The sequence below is a fragment of the Schistocerca piceifrons genome, chromosome 2, assembly GCF_021461385.2.
Source record: "Schistocerca piceifrons isolate TAMUIC-IGC-003096 chromosome 2, iqSchPice1.1, whole genome shotgun sequence".
Classification (NCBI taxonomy): domain Eukaryota; kingdom Metazoa; phylum Arthropoda; class Insecta; order Orthoptera; family Acrididae; genus Schistocerca; species Schistocerca piceifrons.
Window position 1 is genome coordinate 320,021,520 of NC_060139.1, and position 19,369 is coordinate 320,040,888.

Here is a 19,369-nt window from a genome sequence, read left to right on the forward strand (position 1 = left end):
ATGTGAGGAGCATATATTGGCAATAAGGTTTATATGTATCGACGTATTGAAGAGGTATTATAGACGTATTATTGAGATTGTGTGAAGTTGATGATTATTGGAGTTTTGGTGGATAAGAGGTAAAGTAAGTGAGATGCATATTTTTTTTGTTGGTCTTATGGAACAAGGAGGATGAAGATAGCAGACTAGAACACTAAAGTAGAAGGAAGATAGTCTATACACACACTTTGTTAAGTCACTAAGCAGTATATACTTTTTTTTGAAGAGAGGAAGTAATTGCACATCTTGGCTCACTGACAGTTGTTCAGCAACCGTACATTTTGATCTGGCTTGGCAAACATTGGTCTTGACATGATGACTATGACGTTGACTTAACTATTATTGACTGTTATACATTGCTGCCACTACTACTTGATGCACATCAGATTTTGACAGAACTGCATTTACACAGTTAACACTATTCAATTACACAGTAGTACTTAATGTGGATGAAAGATGAGTGAGTGTGTTTTGTGTGTTTTCCTTTCCTAATCCTACCCACCTATCTCGTAAATATTATTTTATTTGTTTGTTGTGGCTTGCACTGACACCCATAAATATTATAGGTTTACTGATATTTGAGTATTTGTAATAGTTAATATGACAATTATCTGACATCATTTGTGTGTTTATTAGAATTTGTATGTTTAGTGTAAGAGCATTGTAAAAGCATTTGTATGTGCATTCAAACTATTGTTCATGCCTGAACTGTCTGATTAGTGAAGGTAAATATTGTGAGCTGTTACCTGCACTTTTTCAACGTAATGTGTGACACTTAGGAATGATTAATTTCTGCTGATGAACTGTGTGATCAGTGATAGTGAATATTATGGACTGTTACTTGTACTTTTTCTACATGATTGGTGCCACTAGGACATGTTTAATTTCTGCTGATGAACAGTGTGATCAGTGATAGTGAATATCATGGACTGCTCTCTGGACCTGCTCATCATTGCTAGGTGCAACTGATGGACTACTTGTATGGAAATGAAGTCACTTCTTGCTGTCTGCACCTACTCAACATTGCTGGGTGCCTCTGATGGATTGCTTCTACTGAACCAATGTGACTTGTTGCTGTGTGTACCTCTTGAACATTGCTAGGTACCACTAATGGAACTGCTTCTACTGAAATGAAGTCACTTGTTGCTGTCTGCACCTACTCAACATTGCTAGGTGCAACTGATGGACTGTTTCTGCTGAAATGATGCCACTTGTTGGTGTCTGCACCTGCTCTCAACATTGCTGGGTGCAACTGATGGACTGTTTCTACTGAAATGATGTCACTTGTTGGTGTCTGCACCTGCTCAACATTGCTAGGTGCAACTGATGGACTGCTTCTACTAAAATGATGTCACATGTTGGTGTCTGCACCTGCTCAACATTGCTGGGTGCAACTGATGGACTGCTTCTACTGAAATGATGTCACTTGTCGGTGTCTGGACCTTCTCAACATTGCTGGGTGCAATTGATGGACTGCTTCTACTGAAATGATGTCACTTGTTGGTGTCTGCACCTGCTCAACATTGCTGGGTGCAACTGATGGACTGCTTCTACTGAAATGATGTCACTTGTTGGTGTCTGCACCCGCTCTCAACATTGCTGGGTGCAACTGATGGACTGTTTCTGCTGAAATGATGTCACTTGTTGGTGTCTGCACCTGCTCAACATTGCTGGGTGCAACTGATGGACTGCTTCTACTGAAATGAAGTCACTTGTTGCTGTCTGCACCTACTCAACATTGCTGGGTGCCTCTGATGGATTGCTTCTACTGAACTAATGTGACTTGTTGCTGGGTGTACCTGCTAAACTTTACTGGGTGCCACTGATGGACTGCTTCTACTGAAAAGATGTCACCTGTTGGTGTCTTTTTTTTGTATAAACTAATCATTGAAAGCATTTTATGTGAACATTTGTATAAACTGATTTTTTGTGTCTTGTGTGAACTCTTATGTAAAGTCACATGTATGAAATGAAGTTGTATTGCCTACTGTATTTTATATATTAGGTTTTTGAAAGGTCAGTGCAAAGCCAAAATTTTAACTAATTATGTGATATTTAGGTATTAATATTATCTTTTATTTTTGTCTCTATTTTTGTGGACGAATTTGGTGGTATTTTCACCACCAATGGTGGCAAAAATACCATCAAATTCTGGCCTGTGGAGGAGGGGCATATGAAAGGTGGCTACACTGAGCCACTGCGCCAGAGATTGCGTCAAAGAGTATTATTAAGCCGCCTCCACAGTGCTTGTCGAGAGCTCGTGGAAGTCAGTGCTTGGAAAGAGCTCGTAGTAGTCAGTGCGTGGGCAGAGCTCGTAGAAGACAGTTCGTGTTGAGATGTGCGAGTGGGCAAGGCTTGTCGAGATGTTGTAGTAAGGAGTGCTTGTTCCATGTTTTATCCAGTTATTTGATGGGAGAGATAGCAGATGTTATTCTAATGAAGATATTGTAATGATCAGAGTGCATTTCGTCTATATATATGAAGGTAAAAACCACTATGTTCTTTTATTATTTGTGTGTCTCAAATAATGCATCATTACAGGTTCAGTCAACAAAGCATCTGGCTTGTGTTCTTGTATTAGAGTGTAATTCTGGTTTTCTTGCGTAATTATAGTTTTTCTAATTTTCTTTTATCACGTCAGTATAATTGGTATTGAAATTTCTTGTCTTGTTGAAGAAGAACCGTGCCAGATGTGTACGCTGAGTCACACTCCCACACACAGAACAGTTACATTTGTGCTTTGGTTTTGTAGGTTTTATAGTTGCTGGGGACTTAATTAATTAATTGTGTTAACGAAAATTTTCATTTCATTCTTTGTTGTTGTTCTAAGCAGTCAGATTGCGTAATAATAATAGTCAGGGCCAGCCGTTTACGAGACTTGCGTAATCGGACAGACAGCTACCAAAAACAAAAACAAAAAATATTTTCAATCATATTTAATTAAGCCCCCATGCAACGTATAAAAAAGTGCGAATGGATAGTTGCAGATATGTGATGTTGAGGTGCTCCCATGATCAGCAAGACACCCAGATCTCTCCCCGATAGAACAAGTATGGCACAAACTGTTCCAGTGGCTGTGGCCAGGATATCATGGACTAGTTGAGGCAGCTGTGGGCCAGTTTGCTTCAGGAGTGGATCCAATGGTTTTATGATACAGCACACTTCCCAACTGAGTGAGTGCTTGCATCCAGGCGAAAGAGGCTGCAATGCCATAGTGAGAAATGGGATCATACTGCCAAGTTCTTCGTAAATTTGACTCGATTTTGTAATAAGTAGAAAATGACGTCACATACTCCCTCAATCTGTGAAGTTTCGTTTCCTTCTGCCATTTACGAAGCTTCATTCTTTTTGCCAGGCGGTGTACTATGCTTGCTGTCATTCCTCTCTGGCTCTGTGTCCTACGGTTGTCCAGATTTTTTTTTTTCCCCCTTGACGTTGCGTCATCAAAAGTGTTGTGTCGGCTACTGTGGGAGTCAGCACTGACATGAAGAAGAAAGCAAGGAAGGCGAGAAGTTGCGATTCCTGGTGACTGGAATCCAAAATGATCTGTGCATAATACTTACAGATTAATAGAACTTTTTATTTCTAAAAAGGAAAGATACGTAAGTTAATTTCTCGATATAAGGTGACTTGACATTCTTCCTAAGGCTCCTACATGCAATTACTTTTACACAGTATTAATACTCGCAGAACGCAGTCTAAGTATCGTCTTCCTATTACTCAGTACTGATGCTCTCGAAGTCTGTGACCGAACTGGGCCCGACCTGCGATGGGCGGTTGGTTAAGGGGGGGGGGGGGGGGGGTAGGACGTCAAACGGGCCGACTTGGAGCAGGAGAGGCATCACAGCACATTTTAATTTCCAGCGTCTATACTTTTACAAATAAATTCATAAAACTTGGTCAGCATCACCAGTAAAGATTCAGGATTCACAGTCACTGCAGTGGAAATTCGAAAACATAACAAAATAAATTTTTTTTACGTGTGAAATTTCATCATTTTTTCACTTGCTTTTGTTGCTATAGGTACACCTTTCTTCATAAGTTACAGAGATTCTTCGATGAATTTTGCACAGCGTACATACCATACTCACAGGTGTATGAAACTCTAGAATTAATTTAATTTATGAAAAAACGAATGAACTGTTATATTTTAAACGTCATGTTTAGAAAAAACACAAATTTTATAGTTAATTACCTGAATTTTTACCACAGTTTTTAATAGATTTGGAAAATTCTAGAGTTTCATACACCTTTAAGTATGGTTTGCAGGCTGTGCAAAATTCATCGAAGAATTTCTCTTACTTATGAAGAAAAGTGTACCTATAGCAACAGATACTGCCATTAGTAACTGAAGAAAAATGATGAAATTTCACATGTAAAAAAAATTATTTTGTTATGTTTTACAACTTCCACTGCTAAGAGTGTGAATTCTGAAACCTTTCTGATGATGCTGATAAAGTTTTATAAATTTATTTGTAAAAGCATAGACAGTGGAAATTGAAATGTCCTGTGGTGCCTCTCCTGCTCCAAGTCGGCCCGTTTGGCGTCCTACCCCCTTAAGTCAGTATTGACAGGGGGTGCAGAACTCTGTCTTCCTGGAGGTGTGGCGCTGCCCGCTCTTTCCATTAGCGCGCGGGTCAGCGCCTCTCTGATGCCGTTTCGCGGCGCTGCGCTGGTCGGTGTGCAGTCGACGCTTCAGGACCGCATACATAGTCCAATACTGACCCAACGTTCCCGGCTGTGGACTTCGCAATGCCGTATAGTTGAGGAGCAGGAGTGAGGGTTTCTTTTTCCTTTCCGGTGCATTTGGCTGCTTGCTGTGAGCTGTGTGTGGTGTTCGGTTTCAGGAGGGCGCAGCGGCGCGTGACGCGGGAGGCGGCGCTGGTGTCGGCGCTGACGGCGGCCGGCGTGGCGCACACCGTCACCAGGAACTGCTCGCGCGGCGACGTGCCGGGCTGCGGCTGCGACGACCGCCTGCCGCAGGGGCTCTTCTACCGCCGCGCAGGTACTTTTTTTTCCCCTTTATTGTTATTTTGAAACCTCATACGAAGCAGGCCGGCAGCGGCAAAAACCAAGCCGCTCTTCGGCCACAGACAATACAATCAATACAAGTGGAGACATCAAAAAACAAAACAACACGGTGGATAGACAAACGTAGGCACACAAATTAAAAAGACATGAAGTCGTTCACAGGTGCAGCGTTCAAATAAAAACGTTCAGCACTCGGACACTAACAGAGATGACAGAAATGGCACACGCGAACAAAGGAGCACAAATGACGAAACACTGAATCACTAACACGATGGCACACACAAAACACTGGCGAACATCTCTGGCGCGCGAATGTTCACTTTGTGTGTACGAGTCCGGGGACCTGCCAAAAGGGGAAAAGGTGGGGGAGGAGGGAGAGGGGAGGGTGTAGATCCCAATGGCAGAAGAGATGGGAGGGGGAGGAAAGAAGGTAGGGGGGTAGGGGAAGACCAGGGGTAGGAGGGGGAGGAAGGGAGGAGGGAGAGAAGGGAGAGACAGTGCCTAAGGAAAAAACACAGCGTATGAAAGAGCAGGATCAAAGTTGGTAGGAGGGGTAGATGGAGGGCATGAGGACATCATTCGGGAGGAATAGATGGTGGAAGTTGCATTGGGAAAGGAGGTGGAGGGTGTGGAGATGGAGAGACAGTGGGACACAACAGTAAAGGCATGGCAACGGGATGGGGGTGGTGAGGAAGGGAGAAACCAGGGGTTGAGGGGGGGGGGGGGTCAATGCAGCAGACAATATATAGTGTGTGGATGTGTTCAAGGAAAAGGAGAGGTCGTAGAGGATGCGAGTGGGGGACGGGAGGCGGATGTGGAAGGCGAGGTGGAGCGCATGGCGTTCGAGGATTTGGAGTGATTTATAGAACCTGGGAGAGGTGGAAATCCAAGGTACGCTGGCATAACAGAGGATGGAGTGGATCAAGGATTTGTAGGTGTGAAGGATGGTGGAAGGATGCAGACCCCATGTCCGACCGGACAGGAGTTTCAGGAGGCGGAGTGAGCTTTGTGTTGAATGGTAAGGAGATGGGAGTCCAGGTGAGGTGGCTGTCGAGGGTGAGGCCAAGGTATTTGAGAGTAGGAGAGAGGCAGAGTCTGTTTCAAGACTGAGGTTAAATTGATAAACTTGTTGGAACGTGTACGAACTTGTTTGACAAATCCGTGGCTAGAAAAAGAGTGAATCTAAGAAATAAGTTTTATCTTGGTTGGTGGCCTATAGCGTGAGACGACACGGCGGGCTTAGAATAAGTAATGCAACACTTTTTTTTCTCGGTCAGTCTTGGCTGAAAAAATATGGAGTTTGTTGTAGGACATCGTGGAATATTCCCGCTTCAGCCCCTTCACTTTCATGAAGTTCCGATAGATGGCGGCACTGTAAGTAGTCTTCAAAATGGCTTCCGTAACGGAGGTGTCTTCCGAGCCGAGAGCTGTCACTGATTTTCTTTTGGCGGAAAACCAGAGCATCACAGTTACTCATAGGTGCTTGCAGAATGTGTACAGAGGCCTGGCAGCGAACAAAAGCGTAGTGAGTCATTGGGCGAGACGTCTGTAGTCATCGCAACAAGGACGCGCAAACCTCTCCGATCTCCCGCGTGCTGGCCGGCGGGACACAGCAGTGACTCCTGCAATATTCGAACGCGTGGACACTCTGAATGAAGGATGCACTCCGCGGGAAGCAGTGCGTGGATTCTGGGAATGTTATTGTAGCAGCAAAACGTTGGCTGCGGCGTCGACTAGTAGAATGGTACCATGAGGCCATACAGGTCCTTTCAGTAAGGTAGTGTAAGGGTGTCGCATTCAACGGAAGTTATGTCGGAAAATTGGGTTTTGTAGCCAAAAGAGTGGGGAGTACACTACTGGCCATTAAAATTGCTACACCAAGAAGAAATGCAGATGATAAACGGGTATTCATTGGACAAATATATTATACTAGAACTGACATGTGATTACATTTTTACGCAATTTGGGTGCATAGATCCTGAGAAATCAGGACCCAGAACAAGCACCTCTGGCCGTAATAACGGCCTTGACACGCCTGGGCAGTGAGTCAAAAAGAGTTTGGGTGGCGTGTACAGGTACAGCTGCCCATGCAGCTTCAACACGATACCACAGTTCATCAAGAGTAGTGACTGGCGTATTGTGACGAACCAGTTGCTCGGCCACTATTGACCGGTCGTTTTCAGTTGGCGAGAGATCTGGAGAATGTGCTGGCCAGGGCAGCAGTAGAAAATTGTCTGTATCCAGAAAGGCCCGTACAGGACCTGCAACATGTGGTGGTGGACTATCCTGCTGAAATGTAGGGTTTCGAAGCGTAGAGCCACGGGTCGTAACCCATCTGAAATGTAACGTCCACTGTTCAAAGTGCCGTCAATGCGAACAAGAGATGACCGAGACGTGTAAACAATGGCACCCCATACCATCACGCCGGGTGATACGCCAGTATGGCGATGACGAATACACGCTTCCAGTGTGCGTTCACCGCGATGTCACCAAACACGGATGCGACCGTCATGACGCTGTAAACAGAACCTAGATTCATCCGAAAAAATGACGTCTTGCCATTCGCGCACCTAGGTTCGTCGTTGAGTACACCATCGCAGGCGCTCCTGTCTGTGATGCAATGTGAAGGGTAACCGCAGCCATGGTCTCGGAGCTGATAGTCCACGCTGCTACAAACGTCATCGAGCTGTTCGTACAGATGGTTGTTGTCTTGCAAACGTCCCCATCTGTTGACTAAGGGATCGAGACGTGGCTGCACGATCCGTTACAGCCGTGCGGATAAGAGACCTGTCATCTCGACTGCTAGTGATACGAGGCCGTTGGGATGCAGCACGGCGCCCCGTATTACCCTCCTGAACCCACCGATTTCATATTCTGCTAACAGTCATTGGATCTCGACCAACGCGAGCAGGAATGTCGCGATACGATAAACCGCAATCGCGATAGGCTACAATCCGACCTTTATCAAAGTCGCAAACGTGATGGTACGCATTTCTCCTCCTTACAGGAGGTATAACAACAACGTTTCACCAGGCAACGGCGGTCAACTGCTGTTAGTGTATGAGAAATCGGTTGGAAACTGTCTTCATCTCATCACGTTGTAGGTGTCGCCAACGGCGCCAACCTTGTTTGAATGCTCAGAAAAGCTAACCATTTGCATATCACAGCATCTTCTTCCTGTCGATTAAATTTTGCGTTTGTAGCACGCCATCTTCGTGGTGTAGCAATCTTAATGGCCAGTAGTGTGATACGGTGTATTGGGAACCTGAATAAAACCAACCCGCTTTCAAGATGAAACGTGTTGCGTTGCTTAGTGAACGAGCCTCGTACTTTCTGAAGTCCCTATGTATGTGATAAGTGTGAAATGCATCTGGACACTGGCGTGTTAGTGTGACGGCCGGTGTTGGCAGGGAGCGGAGGCGTCGAGCAGGAGGAGCGTCAGTTGCCGGCCGGCGAGAGTGAACCTGAGGAGTACGCCTGGCAGTGGGGCGGCTGCAGCGAGGCGCCGCTGTACGGCCAGGCGGTGGCCAGGAGGTTCCTGGACGGCAGCGAGCAGCCCATGGACGCCACCGCCTTCGCGCGCCGGCACAACCACCGCGTTGGCATCGAAGTGAGTGTCTACTTTCCGATTTGCTTTCAGTCATTTATTTTGGCCGCTGTCCGTAAGCTATAGTAGACCGTCACTTCCTATTATTCACATGATCTTAAGGATCTAAGCTGCAGTGAATTTCTTTATTAATTTTCTGATCTTTAATTACTACTTGTTTTAAATCAATACCATTTTATTTGTAAGCCATTTCCTACTAGGTTCTTAAAATACTCTTAAGGCAAAAGAAAAAAAAGAAAAGAAAACGACGCACTGCGAAGGAATTATCCGAATAGGTCAGCAATCAGTAGATGTGATCTACATGTACAGAAAAATAAATGATTGCAATTTCAGAAAAATTGGATGTCCAACGAAGAGAAAGAGCTTCTCAAATAAAGCAAGACAGTAACGTGTTGTTCTATGTCCATCCTTCTGATTGGAGGTTTGAGGGACTTCAGCCGTTCACTTATGTAATAAAATTGAACACCTACAGCGGTCCTTACGATGTTATTTATTATACGGCTACCAGTTTCGATGCTTTAGTGCACTGTCTTCAGGCAGTACGCCATCAGCGCCAGTTTAGACCTGAAGATAGTGCACTAAAGCACCGAAACTGGTAACTGTATAATAAATAACATCGTAAGCACGGCTGTAGGTGTTCCATTTTATTACATAATAACGTGTTGGTTCACCTCTGGCCCTTACGGAAGTAGTTATTCGGTTTGGGATTGACTGACAGAGTTTCTGGATATCCTCCTGGAGGATGTCGTGCCAGGTTCTGTCCAATTGGCACGTTAAATCGTCAAAATACCGAGCTGGTTCTAGGACCCTGCCCGTAATGCTCCAAAAGTTCTCAATTGGGGAGAGATCCTGCGATCTTGCTAGCCAACGTAGGATTTGGCAAGCACAAAGACAAGCAGGAGAAACAATCGCCGAATGCAGGCGGGAATTATGTCCCTGAAATGCAAGCCCAGGATAGCTTGCCATGGAGTGCAGCGAAACGGGGCCTAGAACACTGCCGACGTGCCACTGTGCTGTGAGGGTGTCGCGAATGTCAACCAAAGGCACCCCACTGCTAGTTGTCGGGCCGTGTAGCCGACGATAGTCAGGTTGGTATCCCACCGCTGTCCAAGGCGTGTCCAGACCCGTCATCGGTCTGGAATCTCTTTGACTGGAGTGGAATTGTCTTCTGTGGTGAATTCCGCTTCGAAATGAGCCCCGATGACCAGCGAAGAAGTGTCTGGAGACGCCCTGGAAAGCTATGGGATAGTTATAAACTTCCTGGTAGATTTAAACTGTGTGCCGGATCGAGACTCGAAGTCGGGACCTTTGCCTTTCGCGGGCAAGTGCTCTACCCTCTGAGCCACCCAAGCACGACTCACGCCACGTCCTTTCTTTCAGGAGTGCTACTAGTTCTGCTTGGTTCGCAGGAGAGCTTCTGTAAAGTTTGGAAGGTAGGAGACAAGATACTGGCAGAAGTAAAGCTGTGAGGACGGGGCGTGAGTCGTGCTTGGGTAGCTCAGATGGTAGATCACTTGCCCGCGAAAGGCAAAGGTCCGGAGTTTGAGACTCGGTCCGGTACACAGTTTTAATCTGCCAGGAAGTTTCATATCAGCGCACACTCCGCTGCAGAGTGAAAATCTTATTATGGGATAGTAACTTGACAATCGCCAGCAAAACGGCCCGACAACAAGGATAGATGGTCTAGAGTGTCATTCCTTTTTCACAGCGGGCCCCCTTTGGTTTTCATCAGCAGCACTCTAGGTTTCATTGCAGGCGTTTATATTTTACACTAAAACTGAATTCAAAGTGATTTCCTAACTTCCAAATCTCACTAAGAGAGAATTTTATACTGTGTCAGACCAAGAACCTAATTATCTGGAGTGCATTGACAAGGACTATAAAACTCTAATATCTCACGGCGCACTATAAATAAAGACAATCAATAGATTGGTGGCACGCACACAGAACCAACAAAGGCGGAAAAATATATATCCTGCTTCACACTAATAGCAACCATGCCTGTGATGAGTTGTTCGTGTAAGTAAAGAGTACATTCACGTATACAAAAGACCAAAGACTTTAATACCACCCAGCCTATACCGCAACATTTTGTTCTGTTTATGTATAATAATCCTACGGCAGAACTACCAGAATTTCAAGCTTAGACACAAAGATACATTCAGTAGATATTAACGTTATTGCAGAAGAATACTATGATGTGTACTTCATGAATGAACCGAATGTAATAATCGTGTACTTATTCTGACAAAAATTATATTGACATCATCCACCACTACCCACAGGTTCCCATTAACAGTTCGTTATACACTGCCGGACAAGAAAAAAGGAAGCACCAAGGAGAGAAGGAGGAAACTACATGAAACTTCACGGGTCGAGAGGGTGCGTGATGTCGTTTCGGTGATTACACCAAATTTACAAATAACTTGGCAGTATGGATCCACTTATCAGTATGCCGTTGCACCCCTCTGGCCTGTAAGTGTGCACTGATCCGGTTGGGGTGAGTGTCACAAAAATAGTTCAAATGGCTCTGAGCACTATGGGACTTAACTTCTGAGGTCATCAGTCGCCTAGAACTTAGAACTACTTAAACCTAACTAACCTAAGGACATCACACACATCCATGCCCGAGGCAGGATTCGACCCTGCGACCGTAGCGGTCACGCGGTTCCAGACTGTAGCGCCTAGAACCGCTTGGCCACACCGGCCGTATGAGCGCCTCACAAAAAAGTCGTATTCTCTCCTAAGCCAAGCTGGCCCACAGCTGTTGTAACTGATCCTTGATACACATGATACTGGCGTTGGGACGAAGTTGACGCCGAAATTGGTCCCACACTTTATATCAGAAACAGATGCGGAGAAACTCAACATCATGGACATTTCATAGGGACATGTGCTATAAGGAGAAGAGGATTGTTCTGTTGAAAAATGGTACCGCGAAACTCTCACATCAAAAGTTATACGCGAGGACGCACAATGTCCGTGACGTTCCGATTTGGCCTCAGAGTTCCTTCAGTCAGTACTAGCCATGACCCCTCTAAAACACCGGAGGAATGAAATGTCTCCACAGGTCACTGCAATGCTCGCGACAGTGGTCATCTGGGGTAGAGCAGAACTGCGGGTCGTGGCTGAACACAACGCGACGCCATTCATCAGCAATTCATGCTTCCTGGTCATGGCGCCGCTGCAAACGCAGCTGTTTACGTTGTGGTGTAAATGGCAGCCTAAGCGTGAGACAGTAATTACCGAGGGCAGCTGCTGCTACTCTCCGACCAATGGGGCGCGATCACACAGAATGTTGCAGTGAGTCCATTACTTTTTCCCGAATGGCAGGTTATGACGTGCTTGGTGCACAATACGGCGATCCTCCTTTGGTCAGACGTGCTCCACCGGGACCTTGCCGACGAGTATGCTTGCCTTCACGTTCCCATGCAGTCCAGCTTCGGACCACCGTCATCTACCAATCACCACCACCTCTTTAGGTGGTGGTGTACCAATACCCAACAGCTCTTGGTACTGCACTATGTGACCAACTGGCCAAATGGAGACACACAGTGAGTCTCCTTTCTATGCATGTTAGGTGGTGATAACACTATCTCACTGTCTCATACGAGTACGCGGCATCCCCATGTCCTTGTCAGCAGCTCGTGGTCGTGCGGTAGCGTTCTCGCTTCCCGCGCCCGGGTTCCCGGGTTCGATTCCCGGCGGGGGCAGGGATTTTCTCTGCCTCGTGATGACTGGGTGTTGTGTGATGTCCTTAGGTTAGTTAGGTTTAAGTAGTTCTAAGTTCTAGGGGACTGATGACCATAGATGTTAAGTCACATAGTGCTCATAGCCATTTGAACCGTTTGAACCATCCCCATGTCCTTCACTCAACATCTGACGCTGCTCTTGCCCCTTATACAGGGTAATTCAGCTGCCCCTACCGAAGTCGTTTCAAGCAACCCGCATGTGTTATAGCTGTCTAAAAAATACACTCGAGATTTTCATATTCTCTGACTCGCTACTCGCCAGCTATTAGTCCTACAGCAAAAATTGACAAGATCTTCTTTGTAGGAATTAATGTAGTTAAATTTGTACTGGTATAAGTTTTCTCTAGAGACCGCAGTTTTCGAGAAAAACACACCCCTTCCATACTCAGCCATCACCAGTCAGAGTATCTAGTATGTTGTTCATGGTACACCATCCTACCATAGCACAAAAATTGGCGACTTCACGAATTATTTTCCACATTCGGTCTTTTTTGGCCTTAGTTGAATGGACTTAGTCGAGCACTTACAAACTGTAAAACTGTCGCATACATAAATTTTACGTAACAATTTTGTGAATTTTATCGACATAAAATGAACAATTACATCGTTGTATTTATCAGGCCTGGCGACTACGGAACTACTGTCTTGTAAGGGTTAAATCTGGATTTAATTGTCAATGTAATTAGTTTTTAGCGTAACGTTTACAAAAGTCGTTTTTCTTCATTGCCCTCAAGGGCACGTTTGGGTTCAAATGGTTCAAATGGCTCTGAGCACTATGGGACTCAACTGAGAGGTCATTAGTCCCCTAGAACTTAGAACTAGTTAAACCTAACTAACCTAAGGACATCACAAACATCAATGCCCGAGGCAGGATTCGAACCTGCGACCGTAGCGGTCTTGCGGTTCCAGACTGCAGCGCCTTTAACCGCACGGCCACTTCGGCCGGCCGCACGTTTGGGAATCGTGTAGTCGGAAAGTTTTATATAGTGGTGGAAGGGAGTGCCATGTATAACATACTAGAAATCCCGACTGGTGAGGGATAAGTGTGGTGGTGCCAGTGCATTTGAAGGTGACTTTTGTACACTTTTCTTGAATAACTCGAATGCTGTGGCCTCCAGCGGAAATGTATCCCTGTACAAAATTTAACTACATCAAATTTCCCACAAAAATGTCCTGTTCGTTTTTCTGTTGGACTATTCGTCTGCGCGTAGTTAGTGGGAGAATACGAAAATCTCGGGCGCGGTTTTTGGAGACCTGATGTAACAATGCGGGTTGCATAAAACGACAGCTGAAACATGCTGTACACCGTATCAGGTCTGGTATGAACGCCACTAATGCTTTCTGCTGCCCGTTCTACATATCACACAGAATCGGAACTCCAGTATTTACATATGTGCCGAAGATGTGTACGTGTACGAAGTTACCTTGACATCTGACTGTGTCTTCTGTTGGCTTAACTTTTTTTGTCAGGCAGAGTAGGTCGTCTTCCCTGCAAAAACTATGTACAAAATATCTTACAGTTCCAGTATCTTACCTACTATGTAATGCGAACGGCCTTGCCGCAGTGGTCATACCGGTTCCCGTCAGATCACCGAAGTTAAGCGCTGTCGGGCTGGGCTAGCACTTGGATGGGTGACCATCCGGTATGTTGGCAAGCGGAGTGCACTCAGCCCTTGTGAGGCATACTGAGGAGCTACTTGATTGAGAAGTGGCGGCTCTGGTCTCGGAAACTGACATAAGGCCGGGAGAGCAGTGTGCTGACATGCTCCTCCATATCGGCATCGAGTGATGCCTGTGGGCTGAGGATGACACTGCGGCCGGTCGGTACCACTGGGTCCACCAGGGCTCGTGGACGAAGTTAACGTTTTACGTTACATGCTATATATATATATATATATATATATATATATATATATATATATATATATATATACACACACAGCTATATGTCCACTGTGATAACAATACGATTGTTCCAATTGTAATGGTGACCGCTACATCCTGTAGTGTAGGTGCCACCTGAATGTTACCATGATGATCGTGGCTGGCAGCAAATCGGAATGAAGAAGTTCTAAGCAGCATATGCGGTGGATTAAAAAAAAATCGTTTCTTTGATAAACTGAAGTATGAGTTTTCCTGGTGAAGCAGTGGGCGGGAATCACCTGAGTGAACGTCGTGTCGTGTTGTGGCAGGTGGTGCGAGGCAGCATGGAGACGCGTTGCAAGTGCCACGGCACGTCGGGTTCGTGCAGCGTGCAGACGTGCTGGCGGCTGCTGCGGCCCTTACACCACGTGGCGACCCGCCTAGAGCGCCTCTACCACGGCGCCATCCGGTGAGTGACTTTCTCCACCAGCCCTGACACATAGTCAGGATAATCCACAACAAAGCTAATGATCGATTATCGTGACGCTGATTTCGCTGTAACATAAAATGTGTGCTAATAAAATCTCTACATCTACATCTCGTCTGGCTTTAAACCGAGTAACATGCTTAAAGTCCAACTAGCCACTGGCTGAATAGTGCTCGGCCACTGTCAGCTGGTCACTGTTGTTGTTGTTGTTGTGGTGTTCAGTCCAGAGACTGGTCTGATGCAGCTCTCCATGCTACTCTATCCTGTGCCAGCTTCTTCATCTCCCAGTACCTACTGCAACCTACATCCTTCTGAATCTGTTTAGTGTATTCCTCTGTTGGTCTCCCTCTACGATTTTTACCCTGCATGCGGCCCTCCAATACTAAACTGGTGATCCCTTGATACCTCAGAATATGCCCTACCTTCTTCTAGTCAAGTTGTGCCACAAATTTATCTTCTCTCCAGTTCTATTCAATACCTCCTCATTAGTTATGTGATCTACCCATCTAATTTTCAGCATTCCTCTGTAGCACCACATTTCGAGAGCTTCTATTCTCTTCTTGTCTAAACTATTTATCGTCCATGTTTCACTTCCATACATAGCTACACTCCATACAAATACTTTCAGAAACGGCTTCCTGACACTTAAATCTATACTTGATGTTAAGAAATTTCTCTTCTTCAGAAATGCTTTCCTTGCCATTGCCAGTCTACAATTTAAATCCTCTCTACTTCACCATCATCAGTTATTTTGCTCCCCAAATAGCAAAACTCCTTCACTACTTTAAGCATCTCATTTCCTAATCTAATTCCCTCGGCATCACCCGATTTAATTCGACTACATTCCATTATCCTCGTTTTGCTTTTGTTGATGTTCATCTTATATCCTCCTTTCAAGACACGGTCCATTCCGTTCAGCTGGTCCTACAGGTGCTTTGCTGTCTCTGACAGAATTACAATGTCATCGGCGAACCTCAAAGTTTTTATTTCTTTTCCATGGATTTTAATACCTACTCCGAATTTTTCTTTTGTTTCCTTTGCTGCTTGCTCAATATACAGATTGAATAACGTCGGGGATAGGCTACAACCCTGTCTCACTCCCTTCCCAACCACTCCTTCCCGTTCATGCCCCTCGACTTTTATAACTGCCATCTGGTTTCTGTACAAATTGTAAATAGTCTTTCGCTCCCTGTATTTTACCCCTGCCACTTTCAGAATTTGAAAGAGAGTATTCCAATCAACATAGTGAAAAGCTTTCTCTAAGTCTACAAATGCTGGAAGCGTAGGTTTACCTTTCCTTAATCTATGTTCTAAGATAAGTCGTAGGGTCAGCATTGCCTCACGTGTTCCAACATTTCTACAGAATCCAAACTGATCTTCCCCGAGTTCGGCTTCTACCAGTTTTTCCATTCGTCTGTAAAGTATTCGTGTTAGCATTTTGCAGTTGTGACTTATTAAACTTATAGTTCGGTAATTCTCACATCTGTCAACATCTGCTTTCTTTGTGATTGGAATTATTACATTCTTCTTGAAGTCTGAGGGTATTTCACCCGTCTCATACATCTTGCCCACCAGATGCTAGAGTTTTGTCAGGGCTGGCTCTCCCAAGGCTGTCAGTAGTTCTAATGGAATGTTGTCTACTCCCGGGGCCTTGTTTCGACTTAGGTCTTTCAGTGCTCTGTCAAACTCTTCACACAGTATCATATCTCCCGTTTCATCTTCATCTACAACCTCTTCCATTTCCATAATATTGTCCTCAAGAACATCGCCCTTGTATAGGCCCTCTATATAGTCCTTCAACCTTTCTGCTTTCCCTTCTTTGCTTAGAACTGGGTTGACATCTGAGGTCTTGATATTCATACAAGTGATTGTCTTTTCTCCAAATGTCTCTTTAATTTTCCTGTAGGCAGTATCTATCTTACCCATAGTGAGATAAGCCTCTACATCCTTAAATTTGCCCTCCAGCCATCCCTGCTTAGCCATTTTGCACTTCATGTCGATCTCATTATTGAGACGTTTGTATTCCTTTTTGCCTGCTTCATTTACTGCATTTTTGTATTTTCTCCTTTCATCAATTAAATTCAATATCTCTTCTCTTATCCAAGGATTTCTATTAGCCCTCGTCTTTTAGCCGACTTGATCCTCTGCTACCTTCACTATTGCGTTTCTCAAAGCTACCCATTCTTCCTCTACTGTATTTCTTTCCCCCATTCTTGTCAATCGTTGTTGTGGTGTTCAGTCCAGAGACTGGTCTGATGCAGCTCTCCATGCTACTCTATCCTGTGCCAGCTTCTTCATCTCCCAGTACCTACTGCAACCTACATCCTTCTGAATCTGTTTAGTGTATTCCTCTGTTGGTCTCCCTCTACGATTTTTACCCTGCATGCGGCCCTCCAATACTAAACTGGTGATCCCTTGATACCTCAGAATATGCCCTACCTTCTTCTAGTCAAGTTGTGCCACAAATTTATCTTCTCTCCAGTTCTATTCAATACCTCCTCATTAGTTATGTGATCTACCCATCTAATTTTCAGCATTCCTCTGTAGCACCACATTTCGAGAGCTTCTATTCTCTTCTTGTCTAAACTATTTATCGTCCATGTTTCACTTCCATACATAGCTACACTCCATACAAATACTTTCAGAAACGGCTTCCTGACACTTAAATCTATACTTGATGTTAAGAAATTTCTCTTCTTCAGAAATGCTTTCCTTGCCATTGCCAGTCTACAATTTAAATCCTCTCTACTTCACCATCATCAGTTATTTTGCTCCCCAAATAGCAAAACTCCTTCACTACTTTAAGCATCTCATTTCCTAATCTAATTCCCTCGGCATCACCCGATTTAATTCGACTACATTCCATTATCCTCGTTTTGCTTTTGTTGATGTTCATCTTATATCCTCCTTTCAAGACACGGTCCATTCCGTTCAGCTGGTCCTACAGGTGCTTTGCTGTCTCTGACAGAATTACAATGTCATCGGCGAACCTCAAAGTTTTTATTTCTTTTCCATGGATTTTAATACCTACTCCGAATTTTTCTTTTGTTTCCTTTGCTGCTTGCTCAATATACAGATTGAATAACGTCGGGGATAGGCTACAACCCTGTCTCACTCCCTTCCCAACCACTCCTTCCCGTTCATGCCCCTCGACTTTTATAACTGCCATCTGGTTTCTGTACAAATTGTAAATAGTCTTTCGCTCCCTGTATTTTACCCCTGCCACTTTCAGAATTTGAAAGAGAGTATTCCAATCAACATAGTGAAAAGCTTTCTCTAAGTCTACAAATGCTGGAAGCGTAGGTTTACCTTTCCTTAATCTATGTTCTAAGATAAGTCGTAGGGTCAGCATTGCCTCACGTGTTCCAACATTTCTACAGAATCCAAACTGATCTTCCCCGAGTTCGGCTTCTACCAGTTTTTCCATTCGTCTGTAAAGTATTCGTGTTAGCATTTTGCAGTTGTGACTTATTAAACTTATAGTTCGGTAATTCTCACATCTGTCAACATCTGCTTTCTTTGTGATTGGAATTATTACATTCTTCTTGAAGTCTGAGGGTATTTCACCCGTCTCATACATCTTGCCCACCAGATGCTAGAGTTTTGTCAGGGCTGGCTCTCCCAAGGCTGTCAGTAGTTCTAATGGAATGTTGTCTACTCCCGGGGCCTTGTTTCGACTTAGGTCTTTCAGTGCTCTGTCAAACTCTTCACACAGTATCATATCTCCCGTTTCATCTTCATCTACAACCTCTTCCATTTCCATAATATTGTCCTCAAGAACATCGCCCTTGTATAGGCCCTCTATATAGTCCTTCAACCTTTCTGCTTTCCCTTCTTTGCTTAGAACTGGGTTGACATCTGAGGTCTTGATATTCATACAAGTGATTGTCTTTTCTCCAAATGTCTCTTTAATTTTCCTGTAGGCAGTATCTATCTTACCCATAGTGAGATAAGCCTCTACATCCTTAAATTTGCCCTCCAGCCATCCCTGCTTAGCCATTTTGCACTTCATGTCGATCTCATTATTGAGACGTTTGTATTCCTTTTTGCCTGCTTCATTTACTGCATTTTTGTATTTTCTCCTTTCATCAATTAAATTCAATATCTCTTCTCTTATCCAAGGATTTCTATTAGCCCTCGTCTTTTAGCCGACTTGATCCTCTGCTACCTTCACTATTGCGTTTCTCAAAGCTACCCATTCTTCCTCTACTGTATTTCTTTCCCCCATTCTTGTCAATCGTTCCCTAATGCTCTCCCTGAAGCTTTCTACAACCTTTGGTTCTGTCAGTTTATCCAGGTCCCATCTCCTCAAATTCCCACCTTTTTGCAGTTTCTTCAGTTTTAATCTACAGTTAATAACCAATAGATTGCGGTTAGAGCCCACATCTTCCCCTGGAAATGTCTTACAATTTAAAACCTGGATCCTGAATCTCTGTCTTACCATTATATAATCTATCTGATACCTTCTAGTATCTCCAGGCTTCTTCCATGTATACAACATTCTTTTACGATTCTTGAACCAAGTATTAGCTATGATTAAGTAATGTTCTGTGCAAAATTCTACCAGGCGGCTTCCTCTTTTGTTCCGTA